The 11,804-nt window shown below is 42.9% G+C and overlaps 1 pseudogene; it reads right to left on the reverse strand.

Annotated features, from left to right (window-relative positions):
* Positions 1 to 8,091: 8,091 nt before the first annotated feature.
* Positions 8,092 to 9,810, reverse strand: LOC132401149 (zinc finger protein 229-like; annotated as a pseudogene).
* Positions 9,811 to 11,804: the final 1,994 nt, after the last annotated feature.

Here is an 11,804-nt window from a genome sequence, read left to right on the forward strand (position 1 = left end):
GTTCTGTTCTGCTTTAATAATGTGCCTTTCTTTATACACCGTCCTGTAAAAGTGATTGACAACGTACCCTGGGATTGTATTGAAATACCGGCCTACTATACGGATTCCGGTTGGGTGGGATATGACTGGCTTTCTAGCATCCTAACGCCATTACTCCCGTTCGTGTTAGTACTCCTGTAATACGCTCTCATAGTCAGACACATTTTAGTACTAGTCGCGTCCGTAAGGGACTGAGGGATCAGAGCAAGACGGAGAACCTTGGTGACCTTAGTGATGGAGAGAAGGAGGAGGTCTGTGATCTTACTTCTCGCCAACTCTGGAAGCTTCATCATCGTATGGTCTGTGAATGTTGCAGAATTCCTTTATTACACCATTGCCGGACCGGATCAGAATAATTACAACGATTCTGAATTCATTCAACACACCGGAGACATGTTGATGATATTCATTTGTTGCACAAACACTTTTATTTATGGGGTTAATCAGTCCAAGTTCAGAGAGCAGTTGATCAGCGCAGCGAAATATTCGCTCACGTCAATTATTCAACTAATTAACAGACAAAATATCTAAGCTCTTCTAGGAGGCGGCTGCAATGTTTTCGATCTTGACTCTACAGCATCAATGATCATCGGAGAACGTGGCAGCGGGGAGAATAAATCTGAGTTCGGGCCCGAGAGAAACACATTGCAGGGAACAGACTCTCCGACACCCGCACCGCGCCACCTCCGCTCCTACTAACCCTGAAGCTCATCCTACCTTTTCCTGACGAAGGGTCTCGGCCCGAAACGTCGGCAGCGCGTCTCCCTATAGATGCTGCCTGGCCTGCTGTGCTCCTCCAGCATTTTGTGTGTGTTGTTTGAATTTCCAGCATCTGAAGATTTCCTCCTGTTTTCAGTTTCCCACCATATTCCTGCGATTGTCATCGTCAGACCCTTTTTTGGTCTTTAGAAAGCGAGACGGATTCTGGGGACATTCACGAGTAAATCGGCAAAAATGCCACTCATTTGTTACTCATATCTTTTGCATAAGAGAGAATTGAATAAAAGTCAACATGAACTTACAGTAAAATTTGCACTTGTCCGTCGCATCAGACAAAAATGTTACAAAGTAATATTTAACACCACAGAACTCATTCATTAATTGTGCAAATTTTTACTGAAACCTCCGGTGCCTACTCTGCTTCACGGAAAATAGTATCATCCCACTTCCTGATTTCCAATAAATGTCTATCCGGCTCTCCTCTGAATTCACGCCAGCAAATCGCATGCAGATTATTATTATTTTTTTCTCTCTCTCTCAGCTAAAACTGATAAAAATTGCGTTGTGGACACAAACAAGCACAATTATTTCTCAATCGCTTGCAACTTTTTGACTACTGTAGAGCTGTTTAGTATTGTGCCTTTCTGGAGATTGCATAGATATTGCCGTGCAGGTCGAAATATTTACTGCTATTGTGTAGTGATTTTTGGGATGATACCAGTCGAATACAGTATATTACAATGGGACAATGTACACCCTGCTCATGTAGCATAGTCGTTCATTTCCCTCTTTCGTCGGCGTATCTCTAGTGTCTTACGCTTACTGATTTCCGTGCGTTGTGTGCGTTCCGAATGGCCTTATCTATTAAATTGTTATTGCATATTTATCCTGTAATATTATATTTGGGCGGGTACCATGTATTATGCCATCTCTAATCATTGGTCATAATAGAATTGTAGGTTCCTGACTCTAAAACTGGATCAGGATTGTATTGATAATAATGTATGGTTTGTTTCACGATTTTGTATCTTAAAGCAAGAATCTGGTGAAAGATATTTGTCACTTGATGGTGTCTGTGTAAGTAATCAGATTGAATTAAACGATTGCAGGATACTGTAATGTGCGGGATATTTTCTGGTTTCACATGACATATTCCGCTTTTTTGTCTAAACCACCTGGACCTGTGCTGCCACAAGTAAACATTCAGTTTCTGGGAAGACGTCTCGAACGTTGAGTTTATAACGTTGGAAGCATTCTCGTTGATATTTGTGGGGATCTCATCCATGGACTGTTATGCTCATCCATTGGCGAACTCTTTCTTCTATAGCAGTGTTTGCTAACATTCTTTTAGGCAAACGCCCATACACTTGACAACGTCCTTTTGGAGACCTTCATATTTACAATACTCGCCCCTCTTAGACCGAATATACTTGCCAGCGCTCCCATAGTGTAAAAACATGGCTACCGTATGCCAGTATGGAAAAATATCCTGTTTTAACGTTTTATTTATCTTTAAACCTAGTTTTCACAGTAGCTGTGGGATGTTGACAATGAATGCCACCATACACTTGCAATTTAATTTTCTTAAAATCTACTAAACCAGCATGGCAACCTGACTATATGGTGCTCCATCCATTGCACAAGAAATCATGTTCTTTATCACAATAATTTCGTCATCAATATTACAGTTTGAGCTCTCGTAGATTGATTCCCCGTTGATAAGTTTTCAACTTTTTACAGCATGAAATCCTGCATGAAATACACATTTCCAGTATCCTCAACAAATTTGTTCATGCTAAATGTAGAAAATGTAACTTTTAAATTGTAGTTCTGTTACTTTTGACATTTGATATTGCTACCTACATGTAAGTAATACTATTATTGAAGTGTCAGTTATCTGGCTGTACAACAAATGAAAACAAAAAGAATGACCTTACTATGCAAGTAAGTAATTTATGTTTTAATACTTATGTGCATATTTTTAATTTAGGACCCCTTTATAACATATGCTGCAGCTTAATCCGGCCCTGCCACCAGCCTGATTTTCATAATCTCCCTCCATCCTCCCAGCTCATGGGCAGCTTGTCCCACGATCATCAATGAGGAGACTATGCACACCAGCACTGCCAACTCTGAAACAGCTGATTTCCCCAAGCAATGTCTTATCAACAACTCCACACACTAACCCACACTTCCACACCACTAAACACCGCTAATTTATCATTTCCTGTCAGTTGCCTTATGAACAGACACCCTGAGCTTTGGGCCAGTTTACGGACATATGTGCTGTGTCAGCTGTGGATACATATTTTTTATTATTGTTTGTTTCTTTCTTTTTTTAATGCACTGGAGCCAGAGTGATAATTATTTTGATCTCATTTACACTTGTCTGCTGGAATTGGAATAAAACAACCATGAATCTTGAATAAACAGTTCAGCAGGTTGCAGTACCACATTGCTGTCTCTCAGCGTTATTGTGGCAGTGGAGTCCAGAAATCGGGGGTCCTGTAATTGCGGCACATCACCAGCAAGTGGCAGTGTTGTCCACAAAAGGAAGCGGGTTACGACGAGGCTCACCATTATTACTTATTGTGCCAAACATATTAGGCAATACTTCAGCTTCGTGCCTGTTGCGGTCATCTACTGTTTTCTGTTCTCCCCGTGTGGGCGCTCTACATTAGGGCGACCTGAAGTCATCTCTGCACCCTGACCCCTTTGAGATTCTGCAGATGTTGGAGTTGAAGAGTATCATTCACAAAATGCTGAAGGAACTCAGGAGGTCAGGCAGCATCTACAGAGGGGGAAACAAGCATAACAGATATTTCTAGCTCAGATCTTTCATCAGAAATGGAAAGGGGGCCGAATAAGATGGTGGGCAGAGGGGACGGAGTCAAAGCTGGCAGATGATAGGGGAAACCAGACAAGAGTCAATCTGAGTGGGTGGGGGAGGGTGTTGAAGTGCGAAGCAGTGAGGTGGGAGGTTGAAAAGGCAAAGGGCTGAAAATCAATCTGAGAGGAGACAAGAGCGGGCCATGGGAGAACAGGATGGAAAAGATGCTTCAGAGTGAGATGATCAGCAGAGGACAAGAGAGGAGGCAAGATTGGAGACAGAATTGAGAGGGCAGGGCGCAGGTGGAGGTAGAAGTTCAAGATATCGATGTTCGTGCCATCAGGTTGAAATCTAAACAGATATGAGGTGTGGCTCTCATTGTGTTAGTCAAACAATGGACTGGTATGTTGGAATGGGAAGGCAGAGTTGTTCTGAAATTATTAGCCACCAGGAAATACGTTTTATTGCGGGAATGAATGTGCTTGACAAGTTGGTTTCCAATCTACAGCAGGTCTCACTGAAGTTCCGGAGGCCGCACTGGGAGTGCCGGATACAGTGAATAATCGGACAGACCCGCAGGTGAAATGTTGCCTCATCTGGATGGACTGTTTGTGATTATGAATTCTGTTCAGAGAGCAGATAAATAGGAACATGTAGCACTTTCCTCACTTTGCAAGGATATTTTCCTGGAAATAGATTGGTGGGGCGGAGACGTGTGGACCAGGAAATCCTGATGGAAAGCTGGGAGTTGGGGCGGTAGTAGATGTGTTTGATGGTTGAAGATAAGAGAAGTTGTGGAGGTGACTGGAATATGGAGTGAAGGCGGATCTTTAGGGAATAGAGCAATTGGGTGTGAGATCGGCATGAATGGTGGTGGAAGGGAAACTGCATTGTTTGGAGGAGATCTCTGACGATCTGGAAAGGAAAACCTCATCCTGTCAACAAATGCGGTGGAAGCAAAGGAACTGAGGAAAGAAATGCCTTTATTTTTACAGCAGGCAGCGTGAGGGGAGGTTTAGTCAAGATATCAATGCAAATCGTAGGTTTATAAACAAAAATCATGATGGTGTTTTATAAACCCTGCCCACTACCACGGGTAGTGTCTTTCTCAGATCAGCCATCGCTTGAATGCACCAGTGTGGATGGTGGGGGTTTTGCAGAAATGGCAAGTGCTGTAGGGGTTTGAGGGGTTTACAGAAATGGGGAGCTATCGGGCTCTGAAGGGTGTTCAGAGATGGTAGAGGGGTATTGAAGCATTTCTCTACCACTGTGGAAATGTACTTCACTTGTAGTTCCAAAATGGCATTTTTGTCTGTTACAAAATGAAACCCATATTGTATCGGAGTGTTTTGCTAATAATGACTGTGGAACATCATGCTGAGGGAACCCGAGTCCCCGACTGCAGACCTGCAGACCCTACACTGTATTTATTTTCAAGTGCATGACTATACGGTTCCCTACAATGTTTATGTTCTTCCACCTCTTTCCTTCTTGAAGTGTGGAATGATATTTCTAAATTTCCAAACTTGCAGAACCATACCAGAATCCACTGGTTCTTGAAACATCATTAGAAAACCCTCAACAATCTCCCCAGCCACCTCTTTGAGATCTCTTGGATATACACCATCTGGTCCAGGTGATGTATTCAGACCTTTCTGTTTCCCAGGAACCTTTTGTCGAGTAACGGAACTTTACACACTTCTGACCACTGACATCTGCACTTCCACTGTTTGTGTTTTCTATAGAGGAGACTGATGCAGAATACGTATTCAGTTCATTCGCCAGCTCCTTGCCCCCCATTGCTATCCCTCCAGCCTCATTTTCCAGTGGTCCGATATCCACTTTCGCCTCTCCTTTACACTTCATGTATCAGAAGAAACATCTGATATCCTGCTTAATATTACTGGCTAGCTTAACTTCACATTCCATATTTCCCTTCTTAATTACTTCCTTAGTTCTCTTTTGTTGCTTTTTAAAATCATTCTAATCCCCTAACTCCCCACCATTGCTTTATCCTCTCTTTGGCTTTTATGTTGGTTTTGCCTTCTCATTGTATCATCTTGTCTTTAGAATACTTCTTCCTCTTTGGTACATATGGTTTATCCTGTGCCTTCCGAAATGCTTCCAGAAATTCCAGCCATTCTGTTGTCAACTCTGCCAGTGTTCTATTCTAAACAATTTTGGTCAATTCTTCTCTCTGCAATTCTCTTTATTCTACTGTAAATCTCACTTTAGTTCTCCTTCTCATATTTCAGGATGAATTCCAATATTTTAAGGTCACTTGCTGCTATGGGTTCTTTCACCTTAAGTGTTCTAAATAATTCCTGTTCATAACACAACACCCATTCAAGAACAGCTGATCCCCAGCTGGGCTCAACAAGGAGCTGCTATAAGAAGCCATCTCGTGGGAATTCATCAAATAGAAAAATAGTGCAAAGAGGAAAATTCTTAACATTTACTTCAAGGCTTAAGTACGTTTGTCAAGCAGACATCCATAGTATAACAAATAGAACAAAGGAAATAGAAATCTGCAGCACATTACAGGCTCTTGGTCCCACAATGCTCTGCCTGCCATGTTACTACTCTGGAAGCTACCTGGAATTTTTCTTCCACATTTCCCTTTAATTCTCTAAGCTTCATGTACCTACCTAAGAGTCTCTCAAAAGAGAGTACTGTATTCACCTCTAGCCCCTTATCCTGCAGTGCATTCCACGCACCTACCATGCTCTTTGTGGAAAAGAAAAATTACCTCTGACACCCGCTTTGTACCCATTTCCAAGCACCATAAAATTATACCCCCACATATTAGACATTTCTACCAAGGGGAAAATCTTCTGACTGTCCACATGATCAATGTCTTATCTACAGGATCATTGCCTAAATAAAGGCAATAAACACTTTTGCTACACCCATATTAACCTATTCTTTACGCAAAATATCTCGGTCCCATTCCAATCTGAAACATTATGGAAAAAAAACTGAAATGACATATTTAGGAAAGACTATTTACACTCAAACTCGCTTAGATTAACACTACTGAGGACAAATGTAAGAAGAGCAGTAACAGACATTTAAAAAAAAGTCACCCAACAGTCTGATAAGGTTTCTAAAGTATTTGATACAAAATAAACTGGATTCAGCACACCATGCAGGTATATGCAATTCTGATAAGAAATACAGGCCAGAAAACTTAAACGAGAGGCCAACTCAGAAAAATGAATCATCACTATGGAAGAAACATTAACCAGTGGGATGAGTATGACCCTCCATGGGGGTCTTCCCAATGATCCTAGCAGACTAGATGTTGACAAGGAAGCATTGAGCACCTGACTGAGATTTGGAGACATCTTCCCAAAAACAGGGGTTCCTTGCAGAAATACAGAACAAGGTGGTTAACATATTAAAAATTCAAAAATACATAAAAAGACAAACCAGGCTATAAATACAGAAAATATCAAGAGAAACCAGACACAATTCAACACGTTTTGGGGTCCTGCAGTGGATTAACTCAATCTGATCAATTACGCAGGTACAATCAAGTGGCACATACGATTCACCAAAATCTTGCTTTAAAATACAAACTGATTAATGCCCTCCATCACTTCATAAAGGCTCCATAAATTCAAGCCTGATCCAGTTTTAGAGTCAAAATCTTACAAACTATATGCTAATCAATACATTATTTCAGATAAGACAATCCATAATAACTATCTGGATATAATATTACATGATAAATTAGGAACAACCTGCTTATATCCCAGGATCTCTATTATACGTCTATAGAATATTTAATCTATTTATATTGAGATATAATCTATTATATCTCAATAGATGAAACCATTCCTAACACACATATCCCTCAACCAAAGGGGCACCACATAACAGGCATTGTTTGTGTCATCAATCAGACAGGTGAATTATTTTCCCTGTCAATCAGCTTCTAAATACTGCTACTCTGACACTCGCTGCCACGCCCCACTGCTGATCATATGTTCATATGATCATCATATGTTCTGACCCGGACCATCGTCGAGAACCCCAAACTCTGCCCTGTGGAGATACGCCTCTGGTTTCTGACCCTGCTCCGTTGAACATCCAATTAAAGGCTTCCCATTCTGCCTCAGTCTTTAGAGCACAGTAGTGCTTTCTAAGAACACTTTAGGAGCAGGGAAAATGACCCATAATGTGGAAATGTGTCATGATTAAGGAGGTTAACTACCAATGTCATTCTTACTCAGCCCAGAGATTAGAGGGTCGAAGAACATCTCAGACAGAACTGCTGTCAGCTCGACTTCTCAGTCTGCAGAAAATTCAAAGGAAACCTCTTCACCCACAGGGTGGTGACTGTTTGCAGCCTATCACCGCAGGGAGAGCAAGAGGTGAACATCAGGGGAGGATTTAAAAGGACTGTCATGGAACAGAATCACCGGCAGGGTCCAGCTGGCCTGAGTTGACTCTTTCCTGTACTCCAGGTGTATTAAAAATTCACTACGTACCAGAGACAGAGTTTAAAATAGAACTGATTTATTTGTCTCGGATACAGAATATTAAACGCCAGTTCCATTAAAGGTGAATAGGCAGCAGAAGAAACTCCTCCCATGTCCAGTGACCAGGGTGCAGAACTGGGTGTGGTGAGCAGCAGCAATAATTGCAGAATTCAGCACTTGTAAAATTTCATTCAGCAATAATGATGGACAAATATCCAGTATGAAACCTAATAAAACTTTCTCCCCAGTGTGAACCCAGTAGTGTGTCACAAGGCTAGGTTACTGAGTGAGTCCTTTCCCACATTCACAGCAGGTGCATGGCCTCTCCCCAGTGTGAACTCAATGATGCACATTTGTTGGAGATGGCTGAGAGAATCTCTTCCCAAAATCAGAGCAGGTAAATGGCCTCTCACCACTGTGAACTTGCTGGTGACTCCGTAGGGTGGATGAGCAAGTGAATCCCTTCCCACATTCTGAGCAAGTGAATGGCCTCTCCCCCGTGTGAACTCGTTGGTGTGTCATCAGATCAGCTGACCGAGCGAATCCTTTCCCACAGTCTGAGCAGGGGTATGGCCTCTCTCCAGTGTGAACTCGCTGGTGAGTCCGTAGGTTGGATGACTGAGTAAATCCCTTCCCACATTCTGAGCAAGTGAATGGCCTCTCCCCAGTGTGAACTCGCTGGTGACTCTGTAGGTTGGATGAGCAAGTGAATCCTTTCCCACATTCTGAGCAAGTAAATGGCCTCTCCCCAGTGTGAAGTCGTCGGTGTGCCAGCAGATCAGATGACCAAGTGAATCCCTTCCCACATTCTGAGCAAGTAAATGGCCTCTCCCCAGTGTGAACTCGTTGGTGTGCCAGCAGATCAGTTGACCGAGTGAATCCCTTCCCACATTCTGAGCAAGTGAATGGCCTCTCCCCAGTGTGAACTCGTTGGTGTCTCTTCAGATCAAATGACCGAATGAATCCCTTCCCACAGTCTGAGCAAGTGAAAGGCCTCCACCCACTGTGAATTTGCTGGTGACTCTGTAGGCTGTATAACTGTGTGAATACCTTCCCACAGTCTGAGCAGGTGAATGGCTTCTCTCCAGTGTGAACTCGCTGGTGACTCTGTAGGTTGGATAACTGAGTGAATCCTTTCCCACAATCTGAGCAGGTAAATGGCCTCTCCCCAGTGTGAACTCGCTGGTGAGTCCGTAGGTGGGATATGTGAATGAATCCTTTCCCACAGTCTGAGCAGGTGAATGGCCTCTCTCCAGTGTGAACTCGCAGGTGAGTCTGTAGGTTGGATGAGCAAGTGAATCCCCTCCCACAGTCTGGGCAGGTGAACAGTCTCTTTGAAGTGTGAACTTGCTGGTGACTCTGTAGGCGGTATAACTGAGTGAATACCTTCCCACAGTTTGAGCAGGTGAATGGCCTCTTTCCAGTGTGAACTCGCTGGTGTTTCTGTAGTTGGGATAACTGAGTGAATCCTTTCCCACAGTCTGAGCAGGTGAATGGCCGCTCCCCAGTGTGAACTCTCTGGTGAGTCCGTAGGTTGGATAACTGAGTGAATCCTTTCCCACAGTCTGAGCAGGTGAATGGCCGCTCCCCAGTGTGAACTCGCTGGTGAGTCTGTAGGTGGGATAAGTGAATGAATCCTTTCCCACAATCTGAGCAGGTGAATGGCCTCTCCCCAGTGTGAATTCGCTGGTGAGCCATTGGGTCAGATGACCGAGTGAACCCTTCACCACAATTTCAGCAGATGACCAGCCTCTGCCCAGTGTGAACTGACTGATGTGTCCAGAGATGGGAAGACCGACTGAATCCCTTCTCCCGCACAGAACAGATGAATGGTCTTGTCCCAGTGTGAACTTGCTGATGTACCTTCAGTTGAAATGACTGAGTGAATCCACTCCCTCTGTCTGAGTAGGTGAATGGCCTTTCCTCTGTGTAAAATGGCGAGCATGCCAGTTGGTCAGCTGACTGAGTGAATCCCTTGTTCCACGTCTTCAATATCTAGACTGCGCTTGCAAAACTGGTGTGTTGTGCTTGCATTCCCATAGACAAATTCCTTGTCATTTTTAACCTGTAAAAAGATTTAAAAATCCATTAATTGCTGAAGGACAACATTTCAGATGAGATCACTTGAGTTGCCAGGGTGTGATCTGGTAACACATTGTTACAGTGAGGTTCAACACTAGTTGGAGATAGAAATCATCTTCTAACTGGGCAGAGTGCTGGTATCTGGAATGACCATCAAACTCTCTGATGCTCTTCCTGCCTCTGTAAGAATTTGGCATCTCTGCCGTCTCCAATCTGTGACTTGCCTCTATAAGAATTTGGCATTTCTGCCGTCTCCAATCTGTGACTTGGCTCAGTTTCACTCTCTCCATTGGTATTGTTCCCTGTTCCCACTGAGCTGTATGGGTTCCTGGCTCCACAGTAACTGAAGCATTCTCAGGCAAATAGCATTTATTAATGTGCAGCTGGGATTTTCTTTTTTGTACTGTTAATGTGCCACAGTTTTAATGCCACGTAAATATCTCCTACTCAGATGAATGGTTGGTCTGCACAGCTGTTAAAACGAATTAGAGTGAAAGTTAGTAGTCCCACCCTATCTCAGTGGCAAAAGCCAGCTTGCATTTGCCCTATCTATAACCCACATAATGGTGATACACAGGAATAAAGCCCTGACCTGTTCAATCTCAATTTATAACTCAAGTCCAGCAGACCTGACAACAGCCTTGCAAATTGTCTCTGAACTCCTTCAAACTCTTTTACATTTTTCCTGTAGGTTGGTGATCAAAACTGCACACAAAACTCCAAATTAGACTTTACCAATGTCTTGTGCAAAGTCAACATAACATCCATCTCCTGTACTCAGTACTTTGGTTTATGAAGGTCAATGTGCTGCCTTTATGGCAGTTATTTAGTTTATAATATTTTCACTTAGTAATTCATTTGTTAGCATTCTAGTTAAAGTTAGGATTGTTTGGGTTTGTCTGTGAGATATCACGGCATGCGATGACGTCACATCCGGTTCCGCCGCATCCTGTGGGAAAATACCGGTTTGGAGAAACGGAAAGGTGGAGGCCGACATGTGCGAGCAAGCAGCAGCAAGTTTTCTCTCTACGCACCAGAAACATTGTGAAAGCAACGCTGTGAATTATGAGATAATCGATATATTGAATTAAAATGTTAACACCGATCCTGTTAAAAGTAACGACGGCCGATAATGTTTACGTTTTCGTTAGTTAAAGAGTTGCGAATTGTTTGCGTTGAAGTGCATTTAAAGCAGTCGATGGCGTAGGTAGATTCTGACTGTATGCTGCACTTTAATGTAATGTAGTTGTTGTAGTTTTACTTTTGCAAGTATTTACGATGTAATGTAATATCAAGAAGGAAACAAACATTGTACAAATTTTGTATTGTTTTATCAACAAATTTCACCATAAGTTAATGTGGAAGAGTGAACAGTAAACGGTTAACCTTAATGTGATCCTGTCGTCATTGACAAAGGTTCAACTCCGTGTTTAACTCAGCGTTCTGTTACACCCGAGCGAGAACAGTACAGTGAAAAAGCGGCATTATCAGGTGTTTCAAGTGCTGCAATGTCATCTCGATCCAGCGTCAAGTCATTGCCACCCAGCGAGGGGGGCAGTAGGACATCAGCAAGTAAGTCCACCAATGCAAGAGCTAAGGCAGAAGCTGCCAGGGTGCGACTGCGCTACGCCAGACAAGAAGCAGAT

This window comes from Hypanus sabinus, chromosome 1 (genome assembly GCF_030144855.1).
Source record: "Hypanus sabinus isolate sHypSab1 chromosome 1, sHypSab1.hap1, whole genome shotgun sequence".
Taxonomy (NCBI): Eukaryota; Metazoa; Chordata; class Chondrichthyes; order Myliobatiformes; family Dasyatidae; genus Hypanus; species Hypanus sabinus.